Source organism: Perissodus microlepis, chromosome 7, assembly GCF_051167445.1.
Source record: "Perissodus microlepis isolate ML-2025 ecotype Zambia chromosome 7, ASM5116744v1, whole genome shotgun sequence".
Lineage (NCBI taxonomy): Eukaryota > Metazoa > Chordata > Actinopteri > Cichliformes > Cichlidae > Perissodus > Perissodus microlepis.
The window spans coordinates 49,495,696-49,513,808 of NC_140467.1; the positions used below are offsets into that span (position 1 = coordinate 49,495,696).

General features: G+C 39.2%; 1 protein-coding gene across 5 annotated transcripts in view; it reads left to right on the plus strand.

Annotated features, from left to right (window-relative positions):
• Positions 1-18,113, plus strand: part of dab2ipb (DAB2 interacting protein b) — a 177,912-nt gene that overhangs the window by 44,872 nt on the left and 114,927 nt on the right. The window contains exon 1 of one of the 5 annotated variants that reach the window (XM_084935643.1): positions 1,755-2,406. The exons of the other annotated variants lie outside the window; for them this stretch is intronic. The gene's annotated coding sequence lies outside the window, so the exon portion shown is untranslated. Of the gene's footprint in view, positions 1-1,754; positions 2,407-18,113 lie in introns of those variants that run through there. 5 annotated transcript variants of the gene reach the window in all.

Sequence of the window (18,113 nt, forward strand, 5' to 3'; positions counted from 1 at the left end):
CATAGACTAAACAAAGACGCAGGTTTAAACACGGTCTTCACTGTTTATGCCCATAGCTTTTTACAAGTTCCTAGACAGACACACACACACATGGGAACATAAACAGAGTGACAGGGGCTGAGGGATTAAGGAGACAGAAAGGGAGACAAACAGGAAGATAAAAGGAGAGGTGTGTCCAAGTTGTCAATAGGAGTGGACTTCAGTGCTTCACTTTTTGTCCCTGGGTAACTCTATAGCCTACATACCAAAGTACTCACTGTGTCATTTCACCCTTTGGGTTTCTGTCTTTCCCGTTTGTACTCTCACCCTCACCCCTCTCATTTCACCCCCTGGTTTTTCCCGTTTGTTGCCTGACGAGTGGGAGATTAGACCTCATCAAAACATGCTCTACTTAAACATGCAAGCTTTAGCTAGAATTTCTTGGATACTGAAAGCTTAGAACCTGCAAATGCCTTTGAGACATTGCATGTAGCTTGCAAAAGTGGGGGCAATATGGATAAAAAGCACCACTAATTGTCAAAAACTGCTTTGGAAATTTGGAATTCATTAAGCAGCAAAAAACAACAACAAAAAAAGTTACTACATGCCAAATGTGTCAAATAACTCATCAGCGTGCTTTTGTTCAGTACCAGCAAAGATGAGCTCAATGACATGAGGTCTTAGAGAGTGTAATCGTTGCGCTGTGGAGGGCTAGGAAGGATGAAACATGTGAAAGTAATAGGCATATTTGTCACAGACTGCCCGGGCACCAGTGTACCAGACCAGTCAGCATCTTTCAGCAGTCTGTCATCACTGCATCCTAACCTGTTGACTTTAAAGTGTTTCTGTAATCCCGGGTGGCTTAGCTACTAATTTAACAGCAATTCAGTTGAGGAAACATCTTGTCACCGCAAATATGTGAAATCCTCAGCACAAATCGTTTTACCTCCCAACACAAAATAAACAAAAATATAGGTTTATTTTGCTGGGATACTGTAAAAAAAGAGAAAAAAAAGAGCACAACCACAAATTTTGCACAGCATTCAGCAGCACAGAGGCGTTTTTGAAAGCCTCACATGATTTCTTTTTTCTTATTACACACCCCTAAGGCTTTAGTTAGTGTGACTAGATGTGGTGAGAGAAGAGTGAGGAAAGAAGGTAAAGTAGCCAGAAGAAGAAGTGTGAACATAACGGCTGGGAGTGGGAGTGGGGGGGAATCTTCTGTTGTTTCTATGGACAAATGCCTTACTTGACAAATGCCTGTCCAAGCACAAGAGCAGAAACATGAGAGTGCTGTTATTTAGTGGGGAAGGAGGGAGGGAATTGTGGGTAGAGAGAGGGAAAATTTTTCAAAGTGGGGTTCTCGTATTTATAGTGAGTTGTGCTGCGTTTAGTTTGGCTGTGCCGACTAGTTTCTGAAAAGTTTATCTCCTGCAGAGAGGAAACAGATTTGACTTATTTGTAGATGTAAATGTATGCCATATGTGTTGGGAGTGGTTTTTATGCAATGTACAGATTTCTTGCCTGAACTATGCTTCAATATGGAAAAATATGACTTTTCCTGTGCATCCGACAGGAAAAGTTGTTGTCAAGCGTTGACAAGCGTTGTTGTCATTATCGTCACCATCATCAGCAACACCTTTGCAGAGGTTTGCTGAGTGCCCAGCCAAACTTCAGCTAATGCTTTAAAGCTGGAGTGTGGTAGTGAGGCCCAGCCTGGCCCCGTGGTTTTTTGGTCAGCCACAACAAGGCCTCTGATTGGTTGGAGGTGGGGTAGGAATTTGGCTCTCCGAGCTCTAAACTCCACCTCCTCCTCCTCCTTCCCAGCCCCGGGTGTTGAGGCACAGCGGCATTCCCTGTGCACCAGTGTGCGCGCACACTTAAACATTTCCATGTCACTTGCTTTCCCCTATGAAAGGGAGCTTCAGAGCAGGGAGTTGCAGATATTTCAAGGAAAGTGAGAATAGGTGACAAAAGAAAGAGTACTCTCCTGCCCTGTGATTATGTTTGTGTATGTGTGTGTGTGTGTGGGTGTGCTTCTTTTCCTCCTTCTGTGAGTCTGGGAGAGAAGGGGGAGGACCTGAACCCTGCTAAGAAAGAGTCAATACCCCTGTAGGAGTCCACCAGACCATACACACTCTCACTCGCACCCTGACACACACATACATGCACACACACACAGACACACACACGCATATACACACATCCATACACACACATGCCCACATACTTATTCAGTCCGCTGCAGGTACTGCAGCCGTAATAAGTTCAGAGCAGACGGACAAAACCCAGCAAGGAAGCGTGAAGTATAGAGTGAGAGAGGGGAGGAGGGATCTCTGGAGTTACTACTTGTTGCTCTTGGTTTTGCGAGTGGACTGAAGATGATTTTCCTTCTGCTTTCCCAGCGGCTGTGGGACCTTGTCTGAGGTGAGCACCAGCGCCACGCTTTTTTCTTCTCCTTTCACTGCCTCATAATTGTGCTAGAAAGGAGAAATAAAAAAAGAACAGGGGGGTAGAGTTACCACTTTTGTGAGTGTGGGATTGCTCTCTTGGTGGAATGGCGCATGGTTGGAGGGTTGGAGTGGGGGGAGCTGAAGGAAAGGAGGTGTGTGGAGGGAAGCTTTTCACATGTCAGGCAAGGATCATTATCAGACTGATCTGTCAGAGAGAGAAGCAAAATATAGGTGGGAAAGGAAAGATTACGCTTTCTTTTTTTTGCGGTACTGCTGCAAAAGACCTGTAGCATGTGATTGCGAGCTGGGGTTCCAGCAGTGGGGCGACAGTAGATGAAAACAGGAAAAATCAGTTTAAATCTCAGCTTCTCCAGATTTTCTTTGTTCTGATTAACGGCTCCCTTTCTTTAGGCGTTTGTGCACGCCTCTTGGGGGCTGCTTTACCTGATAGAGCCGTGTAATATAAATTATACACCACCTCTGTATGTGTCTGTATGCGTCTCTGTGTGTTTGTTCTGGAGGAATATTCTCATTCCACTACCACCTTGTGGCAAGGCACAGGGTGGTGTTTAACTACTTCAGCCATGTGTAGTCTTCATTTATCAGCTCCTGTGTGATTACAGTGTCCTAGTAAGATAGCAGCTTTACTTGAATGTGCAGCCTCATCATCATTCTTCCACCAACATGTGTTTACATGCTTCAGTCTTTTATCCACTTACATAAGGGCAGAATGTCAACACTTTAGATAGTTACACTTTTGAGGATAGATATTAACCATTTACTTTTATTTTTTTTGCATAAATAATTTTGCCTTTTTTTTTTCAGAGCTTAATTTAGACTCAATTTTGTTGCGTGCCCCCCCCGCTCTGAAGTAGTAGTGCAATGCTGTGTGTCCGGGTGTGCGGCGTTCATTGTTGTCCTATTATTAGAGCAAGCTGGGCCAGCCAGCAGCTGTGGGGAAGGAAGTAGGTTCAGAACAGCCGGAGGAGAGGGATTACTTGGAACACTGAGTTAAGAGTTATGGAGTGACTGCTAGAATGGCATTCCTAAGTTGGCAGAGTCATTGGAGAGAGAGATGTGTGAAGCAGAGCACCAGACAAGGACCGGTGCAGATAATAAGAGGGACTGGAAAAACGTAAGAGGGTGGAGGTCAGCAGTGATGTGGACCAGTGCACTTGGCTGTATTTGTAGATCCTGTTTTTGTTGGACCGCTTGATTGCAGATTTGTTGACCTGAGTTTTTCAGGGCGTCAAATTTTCTATAATTTCTTTCTGTATTTTATTTTATTTCTTACAAACACTCGAACAATCCAAAACAGACACAAAGCAGACATTTCCAGCAAAGAACACTTAAAACTTAAAATCTGTAGAATCTTTGCATTTAGTGGCCCAGGCAGTGGGAGCCAGTGCTGGTCAAGTTACTTGAAAAAAGTAATCAGTAACGAATTACTGATTACTTCCCCCCAAAAGTAATCCCGTTACTTTACTGATTACTTATTTTCAAAAGTAATTAATTACTTAGTTACTTAGTTACTTTTTAAAAACACGATTTACAACCTGAATAGGTGATAAAGCGATAGATCTTTCAGCCCAATTCTACTTTTTCTGCATAATCCATCATACAAAATGTAATCAAATGGAAAAGTCTCTTTTTAAAACTTGTTTTATTAGTTTTAATCTTTTAACTTTATGCATCAAGCAAAAATGTAATTATATGCAACATTCTCTGACTGGAAGAAATTTGTTTAATATTTAAACCTATTTTCTGCACATTCCAGCAAATAAAATTTTTTTTTGTGTTTACACTCAGTCTTTCAAATAGATGCAAGTAAAACACAGCAGAAAATAAATAAAGTCAAAGACTAGCGGTCCTGTTGCTCTATTTTCACCTGTAAAGCAGGAGTAGGGTAGGCGGAGGTTTACCCTGGTGCAGGTGTGCCGCAGTGGTCAGTTGAAGAATCCGCGAGTTTCTCTGTGAATTTCCCATTACATGGCAGCGCACTCGGTGCTTGCTTGGATGTTTAGGGGTTTTTTTCGCTGTAAAAAGAAGTTTTCTTCCCACACACAACAGCCGCTAATGTTTTTGTCACTTTTTATGGAATCAAACTTAAAGTAAGGTCAGTACTTCCACACTTTAAACGCTGCATGCTCATACTCTCTCCCCACTCGATATATGATCCATTGTTGATCTGCACACAGCTGTTGTCACAAATGTTGCACTTGCTTACGTCACTGTCATGAGACATTCTTGCAAAAAATCACGGTTTTAGTAACGCAGTAACGCAGCGTTCCTACGGGAAAGTAACGGTAATCTAATTACCATTTTTGCAATAGTAATCCCTGACTTTACTCGTTACTTGAAAAAAGTAATCGGATTACAGTAACGCGTTACAAGTAACTTCTGAATGATACAAATCTGAAATAGTTGAGACCCTGTAATAAATGTAAATAAAAATAAGATACGTGGATTTACAAATTCATACATCAGTTGGCTTCCTAAATCCCAAACATCATGATTCAGAGAAGATTCAAGATAAACATCTTTTGTCTTGATCATACCTGTTTCGAAGCTCCGATCATTGTGAAATCAAACCACCTGCACCCATTTGTTGTTCTCTTTCCAGCTTTCCTTTACCTTTCCTACCCAGTCCTTGAAAAAAACCTTGTGTAATTAGGAAGAGTCATAAATCACAGACAACAAAAGGGTTTTTTAGTACATGTTTGACAGCAGGATAAAGAGGTGGTTTCACTGTGTATGTGGCTTTTAGGTTTGGGGGCAGAAGAGGGTACAATTATGACATCCAATTACTGAACACGTTTTGCAGGGCACACTCTGTGCATATGCTGCGTGTGTCAGATTGTGTGTAATAATCTTCTCGGTGTGTTTCTGTGTATTTCAGATTACATGTTTGGACACGTGAGTACAGCTGTACTCTCACTGCAGTCAATGCTCATTGTTATCAAACTCAATTAGCCATTTCAATGTTTGCCCGCTGGATGACTAATCACTACTATGTAATTTCTGAATTTAGGGCTACCCCCTAAAAACACACAAAAAACAAAAAAGCAATGAGTCTGTAAGCCTAAATTCTTTATATTGCTTTTGGCATTTTCTGCCTTTATTTAACACTCCAGTACAGAGCGAGTGGGAGGAAATGGACATGTAGAATAAACATGCACTGTTTGCTAATTCAGTCATTTTCACAACTAATTCAGGAGTTTGTCTCAATCGTCATGGGAAGATGCATGTTATACCCTGTATAGCTTGCCAGCCTATTGCACAAGTTAACTCAGCTCAGTCTTTGGACTCCAGAGTACCAGCTAGAGTATCAGTAAAGATGAATATAGCGTTCTTTAAACGTAAAGCAGTGCAAAATACTCATTTGTGATCTTTGTGGTGTGCTCTAAGCCTTCTTTTTTTGTCAATATGTGGAGAGTAGTTTTAATAAACATACCAATACTAATCCATCACCCTCAACATTTGTACCACTAAGGAGTGGAGGTCATTTAAGTACCTCAGTCGCTCTTTACTTACATTTGTTTGTCTTGGACAAAAACAATTTTACATCAGACTTCGAACCGCCCAAAATTGTGGCTCTCTAACTTGTGAATTGTAAACACACAATGCTGCACCACGTTTTAATCTGTAGTCTGTAATCTGAGGTCTGAACACTATGTGTACAAAAGTACTGGGTCACCTACACATTACTGACTCCTACACTAAAGGAAAAAAAAGTTACATGTAAATTTTCTGTGTAATTTTGTTGCACAAGTGCAATGTAAAATATGCGATTTAATGGAATCTGTCAAATTAAATTTACTTGATTGCTACACAGTCAGTTTATATCAAGCATATTTTCCTTAATGAGTAATTTTTTGAATAAATAAACTCAGATGATGCTGCCCTTGAACCACACCTTTATTATTGCCTATTAAACTGCCCGTGGAATAGACGCATGTGCTCTTTATTCGTCTGGTTTCATTCATGCTGGGTTTAAACTTGCTGTGTCATCATATGTGCAGTGTACCACCATGCTGCGTGCAGATGTTGGTACTGTAAACTCTGATATGTTCAGATAAAACTGGCCTTATTAGACTGTGGGCTGTGATTTTTTTTTTCTCTTTTTAATCTAGAACTTTATCCATAATTCATTTCATCGTCTTCCTGGAAGCTGTCGTCATTACCGTCTGTCTCCCAGCTGGAAACCTAAAATGAGTCTCATTCAGATTTCATTCAAATGTTGAATGTTGCCACTAAAATAAAGCTGCTAGACCCTGTACAGTTTGAAATACAAGTATTGCTACTGCAGTTCTTTGTGGGGAAAATCTGCTATATTGAGCCACAGCAATTTGGGGTCCACCTAAATTACACATGCTCCTTGGGAGACAGATTAATAGATTTTTAAAAAAGATTATACATCTGTGGGTGTTACCAGCTGTAGTGTTAGTTACGGGATAATGGTGCATTGGTTGGAACAATCACATCAAATCAGGCGAGACCTTTTCTGTACGGAGTTTGCATGATTTTTGGGGGGTGTTTTTAAATGAGATCTCCGATGTGCGGTGTGGAAGCGAGAGTGTGTCGCTCCGTTTCAGCCCCGTTGATGGACTGGCAGCCAGTCTAGTGTGCAGCCAGCCTTTTGACCTACAGCTGCCGGGATCGGCTCCAGCCCCACAGTTGGTTAAGCAATTAGAAAAATGGAGTAATGTTTAAGAGACTTTCTAAAAACGCAGACTTTGAGAAATATTTTGCGCTCTTTGTTTATCAGTTCCCTTCCAAGGTTTATCTTACAGTTGTTCTCTCAGTTTATCGTTTACGTACGAGGACGTACACAGACCGGAGAAAGCACACGGGTGACGTAAGAATGCGGTCAAATATGCTGAGGCGAATCAGAAAACAGGAAATAGGGGAAAATGAACTCCCGCCACAGAGGTTCCCCATTCCCTGCAGTGCACCTCACTTCCTGTCACATAACTTCCCACCACTCATTTTGACTCTTTACACACAGACAGACACACACACATGTACTTACACATTCCCACAGCTATTTTAATGACAAATAAGCCATAGTGATACTGATATAAAACCTGCTTTAACAATGAGCTACAGTTGAATGGGTTGTTAGTGTTTTTGTTTTTTTATATAGACCCAGCGGTGTGAGACTGCACTGTCCTAGATAGTTACACTCCTCCTGTGTCCTGCCCTCGATCTCTCTGAATAGCTCCACACACAGCAACACCACACAGATGAAAGCGCGCCTGCTCAGTTAGGCGATTGAAGCTATTCAAATACAGAACTCCATATCCATCTGTTTCCTCCCTTTCTAACAAGTACCATTTCATCAGCGGAAGGATGCGCAAATACACCCAGATGTGTGTGTGCTGGAGAGCGAGACTCGAGAGATCATTGTTTATAAGCTGGGATGTGGATTCCCACACAGAAATGGTGCTGATCAGTCAGATGCCTACGCTTTTATGGGCAAATTATGGGAAACATAATTTAAATGTCTGTTTCAATGGGTTTTTTTGATTTTGCTTTTTGCTTCATGTGTTTTCTTCCATGCATCTGTGTGTGTTTAGACTTGTTGACAGATTCCACTAGCTGTGTTGCCTACAGTGCGCCTCACTGAAAGTGACTGAGATCAGAAGGCACATTTTCTTTTTGGACAGCTCTCTTTCCACACAACAGGAAATTGAAAAGGTGATGCTCACGTTGATCAGCTGTTAAAGCTTTAAGGTTTTGCCCAACAAAAACAAACACTTTCCTTTGGTCTATCCGGTTTGTAGATTTCTTTTACAAGCTTGCTGTTACACTTGATTTTACAAACAGAACAGTTTCGTGCTGGTTTCTAAACTAAATATATAGCACAAGATCAACTTTTATAGTGCCAGTAACTGTGAACACTTACTTCTCAGTAAATCTTTCTTTCATTCCAGGGACTTTTTATAAAATATATACTGCTGATCAAGTCATATGAACCAGGATTAACCACAATATCATAAATTACAAGTAAATCAAACCAGTATTCTTCCAAGTGCTCTTGGAAGTCTTCTTGTGTAGTGATTGTGTAATGAAAACAAAAACCTCCCAGTTGTTATGAATGGGAAACTTGCCATGGAGTCCACAGCTGTTTCTCTGTTCTAGGCTTATAAACATCTTAAGTTTAGGCATTTCAACATCAGAGTCTACGAGACCATGCAGCAATCTCTGGAGTTGAAAAAGACAAAGATTGGTATGGCGGTAGGGCTGGGCCATATCATACCGTTCATGATAATACCGGTATAATGTCGGGCAACGATAAGAAAATGAAATATCGTGATAAAATATGGGTAAAACGCGCATGCGCAGTGCCTTTGTTTTCATACGCAAACGGCGTAAAAAGCGTGCTGGCGACAGAGAATAAGAAGGGCGAAACCGGATCATTAAAAGAAACGGATGAACCAGAATTGGTTTGTAAAAATGCTGCAACTTCAGTGGTGTGGAACTGGTTTAGCTTTTGTCCGTCAGATACACAACAAAGCACCATTTTTGGTAGCGCATGCTAGCGGGCTGTCGTTATTACCGTGTTTTTTGGAAAATACGGCACACTTAAAATCAATCCTTTGATTTTTCTGAAAATCGACAGTGCCTCTTATAATCCCGTGTGCCTTATGTATGAATTCTGGTTGTGTTTACTGACCTCGAAACGATTTTATGTGGTACATGGCGCTGGAAAATGTTTTAGTACGACTTTGTTAAGCTACGAACCCGCACCGCTTGATGGGCATTACGGCTATCGTAGGCAGGAGCCTCGTGGAGTGATACGCACTGCGCTTCAACATAATATTACCGTATTGTGTGTGTATAACCTCTTTTTAAGTTTTGTGGATATTATACATGGTTATGCTGAGGATATGTCGGCCAATTTCCACTGGAAATGCCTTTTGGTTAAACTCTCAGCAAGGAATTTGCATTTGCACTGTTAAGTTTCTATATAACTTTAATGCACATAAAAAACAGCTGCTTGTTTAAGTGAAAATACGTTGATTTTTTTTTTTTTGGCACGAATAAAGTTGTGGAGTTGTAAAAGTATTTTGTCTAGTGTCAATTATATCGTCAGTTATATCGTTATCGCAAATTTTCAAATGTATATCGTGATAAATATTTTTGGTCATATCGCCCTGCTCTATATGGCGGTATCACAAATGAGAGCTACCAAATCTAACAAAAACCCATCCCGTATGGTGGGTTTTTGCTAGTTTTGCTAGTCGTCTTCTTTGCAAGCTACACAGTCAAGCTACATAGAAACCTGTTGAGTTTTAAAGTAGTGCTGTCAGTGTTAATCTCGTTAAAATTACATTAACGCCATAACCGCATTAACGCGGCAAATCTCCATTAGAGAGTTAACGCGAAGCGCCCCGTGCGTGAGGCTGCACGGCGCTAATGCGTTAACAAGCTAACTGCGCTAATGTGCTAACGCATTAACGAGCTAACCGCGCATAGGGCGATCCGTGTTAACTTGCTAATGGAGAGTTCCCGCGTTAATGCGGTTATGGCGTTAACGTCATTTAAAAAAAAAAAATGTATACATCACTATTTTAAAGACAAACTATGAAATACCATCATTATGGTATGGTCGGTGATAGCCACCAAAAAATATACAGCTAGGGGACTTAGTACATGTATTGATTTCTTTCTTTTTTTATCAATAATTTGGTAATTCAAACATGCTACCATTAAAGCTTTAAAACATGGAGCTGTCTTTTATAAAGTGTGGAACTGATCAATTTCTCAAGCTGCAATAAAAGGAACTGCACTTCCTCATTGGTTGCATTTGTTGGTGCTACCGTGCTGATATTAAACAGACCTTATGTTTATGTTTTTTCTCATTATTACAAAGTAGTACTCCAACCGATGGGAAGGTGGATTCATTTTGATGTTAATCAGGGTTAATTGAAGAGGAACTGAGCATAATTTCTGTTTTATACATTCTCTTACTTTGCCATCCTGATCTCAGTACATTTCGTTTAGCCCTGCAGGGGAGCCCAGAAATACCCTGCTGTGAATTTGTACTGAATACAGATCAAAATGATAAATTATGTAAGGCTCTGGAGTACAATACCTTCACACAACTCAGAGTAAATCTCACAGTTGCCAAGTTTGCTGCGTGTGCTGCAGGCATATGGGTTGTTATAAACATAAAGATATATGGAGAGAGGAGTGATATGGTACAGCGAAATTTTATATTGATTTCTCAGATACACAAGGGCACACAGGAGGAGCTACAGGTTTGGAGCTATGTAAGGTAAACCGTAAGAGTGATATAATGGAGCCGTGGGTCCATGCAAAATAATATGCCACATATAAGAAAATATACTGGTAAATGTGATCTTTAGAAGGTCAGGGACAGGGAGCATTTATTCTGGCCTCCAGTGTATTCAATGTAATATTTATGCTGTTCCTTGTGAAGCCAGAGGAGAATATATGGGATTTTCATTGACACCAAATGGGTTTTATTGTCCACAAAGTCTGAATTTGAGTCAGCTGAAGAGCAGACTTCTGATTTTATGCAAAAGCTTGGACACCCCTTCGGAAATTACAGACATTTTTGTTTTTTGGTGCAGGGGTATTGTAAGAGTCATTCTAATAGCATATAGCTTATATAATGAATTCTGGAATAAGCCATCCTGTATAATGTGTTTTTTCCACCATCTGCCCCATAACCCCAAAGCAGAATATAAACAGCTGGCAAGGCGGTGTTCTTTAATCGAATGCTGCTTCTTTTAGTACTTTGAAAATTGTTGCTAAAGTCCATTTTTGTCTTCGTCTATCATTATCTGTTGTTTAGCAAAACAGCACATCCAGGTGTTCCTTTACATCCTATTGTGACAAAGTGATTAGGCATGAACTTATTTACCACTTGTCCCTTAACCATATTGATAATTTATTCCTTGTTATTTTACAGTCAACTCTAATGCTTTAATTTATACATTGCTGGTTTAACTTTGCAAATACTATTAACCATTAGGTCATTTGAATTTTCTTCTGTTCACAGGCAAATGCCTGGTAAACTATGTTTCTTTATGTTGCTTTGGTTATACTTACCATGTTTTTCCTTTAATCAGGTCCTATATCTAAACCAGGTGTGTGAGAAGGGCTGCCCCAGTACTTCCTGTTTATATAGGGTCATGAGGTCATTGATTGCATCACTAGGTGTAACCAAATGAAGGGTTTTTCATTTTGTATAGTATTGTTTATTTTCTTTATAGAGTCTTTTGAGTTGTATTGTATGCCGTGTTTTACTTTCCAAACCATTTAGCTGAGTAAATGAGTTTGTCAATTTCATGCATAATCTTATTCCTGTCCTTTGTTTAGAATCGTATTGTTTGGTCTGACCTATTTTTTTCGATGGTAGAGACTAATGAGGTTCAGGTGTGTGTAAAGTCCTGTATAAAGCAATTGGGATTTTTGCCTACCAGGTTGGTTGTTTCATAGTAGAATGGAGATACCAGAAATAAAGTATACTTAAAAGAAACTTTACTAGTATGCTGATGATGTCCACTTATCACCTTCCTTGCTGTTTATCTTATGCTACCTCACAGCTATAGATAGTGATTTTTGTGAAGAGGTTACAGGTGAGGGTAATTTTTCGATGTTTGCACATCAGGGCTGCACAGTGGAATGCCCCACCGCATACCTTTCTACATTGTTAAGCTATGTATTATATGTTCGCAGGCTTTAATGTGATGTTTGCCTGCTGTTAACTCTTGGATAAATATTTGGCCTTATCCTTTTTTTTTTAGTGGATAAGATGCACTTCTTTAGTCTTTTGTTTTAATTTGTGTGAGACTATGAGATATAATCTTTTAGGATTGTTTTCTTTGGGAATCCTAAAAAGTTTAGATTTTAAAAAGAAAGGGAACTAATGAAGCAAAGTCAGCACCTTTAGAAAAAATTTAGTGTTATTCTTTATTTTCTAACTTACTTTTAATGCTAAACTCCTCTTCTACCTTGTCATTAGTTAGAAAGAAGTAAAAGGGAGCAGTGGCTATCAGGTTTGAAATTCAAAGCTGTGCTTCTTTGGATTTTTAAAAAAAATATTGTATACTGGGGGTTCATTTAAAAAAAACAACAAAAAAAAACAGAAACCCAAACAGACAAACAAAAAAAAAAACGGTGAAAAACATCTACCTATCTAAATATCATCTTGGCCCCGTGGCATCTCTCACTGTCAAGACCTGATCGTCACTCTGCAGTTCACCCTTTTTTTTTTTTTTTTTTTTTTTTGCTCCAAGTGTGTAATCTAGAAATAACACTTTTTAGTAACCCTTCTTCAAAAATGCGCCCAGCAAAAATGCTACGAACACTGTGAAGCTCATGTTCCTGTTGCTCTTCCATTCCTTTCTCTGTCTATGCAAAGAGAACAAAGCAACACTCATTCTGTTGTTTAGGACTTGTAAGGTAGTCATTTTAGATCCAAATATGTCACAGTTGTTATCTTTAATTTACACTGATGGCTCTTGTGTCAGATAGAAGTCGCAGGCATAAAAGTTACAAGGCCACCTGCTTAGATCATGAGGAAATATGCACAACCTCATCTTCTCTGTTGATATTGATATTTGCTGCATTTTTTAGAAACTTTTTTTTTGCTATATTCAATTACTCTTCAGGCTTCTTCAGCAGCTTCCCTTTTTTCTTTTTTTTCCCTTTTTGATAAGCATCAAGCAAAAAAAATAAAAAATGTGGGAACTCTTGCTCGAGCTCGGAGTGAGGAACACCTCCATCTGTACTGTTCAGCACCCAGCAGCAACACCACGGGAGTCTGTGCGCTGTGCGAGACACTGAGAGACACTGTGTTCCTTCAAATGTTCTGTCAGAGTTTTGTTTAACTTGCGCATATGACTTTGTCAGGTGACTTTGCAGTTATAATATCCAAAACCCCTCTGGGAGAAAATCTTTGACTGTTCCCAGTTGATTGTCGTCTGTTTTCTGGAGCTTAATACAGCCCAGGGCTGTATAAAGTACACATGTGGGCCTAAATGCGGGGCTGCTAACACTTTAGAGCCAATCCTCCTATGTATGGGCGGGGGGTATGGTACTACAGGGCCCCCACCATGTTTGTTTGAATTCAGGGGCAACATAATTGGTAGCGTATCCCCTGTCCAAGTGTTATCGACCCATTGATGGGCGGCACAGCTTGTGGGCCTTTGCTTGTGCTTTAAGAGGACCGCCTCAACAAAGTCTAGGCTCCGTGTTCATGCATACAAATTCTTGCAGTGCACTGAGTCATTGTAGCCGCCACAGTTGGAGAAGAAAGTGGGTGATTGCATGCCAGATGCAGGTGAGAGACCCATTAACAGTTGGCACATTTGCACACATCAAAGGTCAGTGGTTTATGGATAGAGAAGCACTACCCCTGGGTATCACTGCCAAATCTCTAGTGACCTCCGTAGCCTCCCTCTGTGGACCACTTAAATTCCACATGGCCGTTTAACAAATTATGCCTATTGTTCATATGACAATGGAGCCTCTGTGACTGAATGGAAAGCAGTGACCCTTACATGGGCTGTGACTGAATTCCACGCATTCCAATAAGAAGAATGTGAAGTGGAATTAAATAAAGTACGAGACACATAAAGGGTTTATTGGTCTTCTTTAAGCTTTATTTAAGTAGAGTTCTGTGCAGAGGCTAAATGTGAATGAGAGCAAAGAGAAAGTGAGTAATTAAAGGAGAAGTGAGAAAATGCTTTTTTATTGCAAGGGCAAAGTTAGGGAAAGAGCAATAAAAAGCTGAGGAATAGCGTTTTTGAGGAGGATAATTTGAAGCAATACAGTTCTGCTTCTGTAATGACATGTTTCTCTACCCAAAAAATCCAACTTCCTGGCTCTGCCTGTCCTCTAATGTTTTCTGTCTCTAGAGCTGGTCTTGTCAGAGAAAAGAGAATTATAGATTCCTGACAAGAAAGAAAATGTCATGTACGCTATTTTAGAAGTGTGTATGCATAATTTAGCTACCTTGGTTGATAGCTGTGAAGCAAGAAGACTGACAACACTTTTTTGTATACTGTTTGACATCAGAATAAACAAGCTTTCAGTACATCATGTTCAAATGAAAGTTCAAACGTTTGCTTTGAAGTTACGTTCCAACCACAAGCTTTTAATGGCATATTGTTTGGTTTATTTAGTATACAAGTTTCTCATGCGGCACCAAGCACACATTCATCAAGAGTTGTATATACTAAATGTCGCAAGGTTGACAAGTGGTTGCTGGTGGTTGTTGCCAGGTGAAATCGGTTGCAGAGTAATAGATTTGTATTTTCTAATTCGTTTTTATTTTAATTTCATTTTGACTTTTTATTTTTAATTCAGTTTAGTTTTATTGAGTCTCTTTTTTGTTTTAGTTTAGTTTTTATTACTAACACTTTATTAAAGTGTTAGTTTCAGAGGCAAGATTTAGTAAAATTTAGTACATTTTAGTAAAATCAGCACTGGTGTATATAATACCAATATAATACCAATAAAAAAAAAACCATAATTTTATGAAAGCAGTTGAGTCTTAGTCTTGTGGACATCTTGTGGTTCACAAAACTGTATTAGTTAATTTTTTTTTTCCAGAAGTTTAGTGTTTTATTTTTGTCATATTGTGTCTTTTAGTTTGTAGTTTAGTTTTAGTGAACTACAATTACCCTGGTCGCTAGCAGATTGCTTTGGTGACGTGTAGCTTAGATGGAAGATGGCAACTTGTCTGCAAACGCTTGCCAACTAATAACAAAGCAGTAGTAAAACTTGAAATATTGCAACTCAAAGTGGAAACAGAGAACTTTCACCTTCAAGTTTAAGGTTGTTCTCCAACGCTGCAGCTAAAAAACTTTCAGAAAAATTGTACTTTCAAGGCCACCAATCACTGAATGCACATTTTTCCCTCACCGGTGGTTGCCAGGAAGTCACTTGCTGGTCTCTAGACCTGTGTTATTGGGGCCTTATTCACCCAACCCTACATTCTCACACATCCGAAATAACAGACAATTTAGTTGTGTGGTTTGTTGTCATGTGATTGCAAAACCTCAATAATGTTTGCTTGAAGTGCTCTAAAACTGGCTCTGAAAACACATATACATATATATTATCCTTTCCATTTGTTTTAGCCTTTTGTCCACACATACAGAGTTTTAGGTCAAAGAAAGAACTCCAGAGTTGATGTGTAGATGAGGTAGACTTGAGTCTGTGACGTCTAATATCACAGTGTTTACATGAGGTGGTTACTCTGAAACTGTAGAGTACAGCACAGAGAAGAAGGTTCAGATTGGTTTGCTTTGTGTTCATTTGTGTTTTTATGTGAATGGAGATTTTTTTAAGCCTTTATAATGACATGATTATTTATTTATTTGAGGACTTTTATTCTTCCATTCCCTTCCTGCAGGAACAGCGTGGTATTTGACATTTAAAGGGGACTTTTCCATCTGGATTATATAAGAAATTGCTAAAAGGAGATGGAAAGTGAAAACCTGTGGCGAGCTTAACGTGTATTATGTGTCTGTGCGTCATGCTTAGAACATGCATTTTTCCACAAAGGATTGATCCCATTTGCTTGAGTAAAATCTCAGTGTAGTTGATGGAGATGTGTTTGTACTTGTGAGTTAGCGGGTTGCTAGAATCTGACCAGCAGTCTATGGCTCGATTGGAACAGATTTTGTTATGTAAGCATTCGCTTAAACGTCAACAGCAGAGTATGGGCTTTTCATACTCTAATCCTTACATTGTCTCTTTGATATGTGTTGCACACAGCCGTGCACGACTGTGTTCATTTACTGTCAACCTGCATGTTGGTATAGGAAGGACAGAATAGTAAAAGAGTGAGGTGGTCAGGAGGGAAGCCTCCAGTATAATGACAGTATGCTAATAAGTTGATCAGCAGGCGCCTGATCCTGCTCAAATGGAACACAACCTGTTCCATAAAGGCTGTCATCTAAGCAGCTGTGCAGAATGTAACATTGTGATCAGGCTATAATACCACTTTCTTACTCAAAGTACTGCAGAACCAGAGTTATTTTAGTTTTGTGCTCTCCAATTATTAGAATTTTCTTTCCTTTTTTCAGTTTAGTTTCAGTTAGTTTCCAGAGTGAGTTTGTTCTTTTCAGTTTTGTTTTTATTCTTTGAAAGTTCACTTTCAGATTTATTAGTTTCGGAGTGAATCTGTCATGTAATTATAATTTTTCAGGGGCTTTTTTAATATTCACAGTAGGTATTTCAATAAAAAACAGCACTTTTTGGAGACACAGTCGAGTACACTGTCGCAAGTATTAATAAACAGATGCACAAATCTTCAAAAACTAAAACACTGGACAAAAATAAAGAGTATCACAATGGACTTTCTCTGTTAAGTCGGGCTTTCTGCTGTAGGGTCTGTGTGCCTTCACATAAAAATGGGCATTTCACAGGTCATATGACTCTTTTTCCACACAAAATGATCCCCCTGAATGCCGCCTACTACAGTCAGAGACATTATCAAATGAAGATGATAACATGGTGATAAAACCCTGTAAAGGACATAAACAGTAAAACGAAACACTGTTGTAAATAATGCAAGTTAATCTGGTGATTAGTCACACAGAGCAGTAAAATCAACCTTTTAGTTTGAGTTAATTGCTTTACTGCTGAGTGCCCTCTACATGATGCAGTTTAAGAAGTTAAGTTGATTCTTGTATTTTTTTTCTCTTTTGAACATAGAACCTAGTTTGCACAGTAGTCTTATTTTTAAATAGTTTATTAGCAGACAGAGCCGCTGCTGTGTACTGGGATTGCAGCCCTGGTTTGTGGCGGGTGGTATCCTAACATAGCTGAGCTATGCAGCAAATTGTTTTTTTTATACCTAATAAAAATTTAATTTAATACTTTGACCAACTATTATTTCTGGAGCAAAGCAACTTTGAAATATCCAGTCCCATTCAGCCAAGCCAACTTTATTTATAAAGCACTTTAAAAACAGCCAGCACTGACCAAAGTGCTGAATCTTAAACAAGAAAAAGTATAAATACTAAAAATAAAAATACAATAACAGTAAACAATATAATAAAATTAACAATTCTATAATGGGTTTAAAGCCAAACCAAAGAGGTGGGTGTTCAGACCAGATTTAAAAATATCGACATTGAGGAGACCTTTCTAATCTCTAATGGTCACAATTGTTCCACAATTTGTGATCTGCAAAAACAAATAAAAGAATTTTAAAATTAACTCTAAAATGGACAGTCAGCCAGTGCAGTGAGGATAAAATGAGAGTACCAGTTGAGTTGTAATAAAAGCATGGATTTCACTGCTGATTAGGGCTGCCACAAACGATTATTTTGATAGTCGACTAGTCACCGATTATTTTTGCGGTTAGTCGACTAATCAGATCATGCATCCATTAGACGTAAAACGTACAGCTTATTGCACCAGCAGCATCTGCTCTTATATAACTATCATTAGCTTACAGCTTTAAGTGTTTAAGGTATGTGCTAACTAAAAATAAAGACAAGATGATAGTTTATTGAATTTTAATGAAATTTGCAGATTGCTTCGGTGAAGTTTAATAAACTCCTTGCTATCTAAAATATAACAGGACACCGGAGTATATTCTCGAGCATCTCACACTTCTGATGATCAGCTGTCTGCTTGACGTTTATTCAGCTGTGTAAAAACTATAACTATAACTCAGCCAAA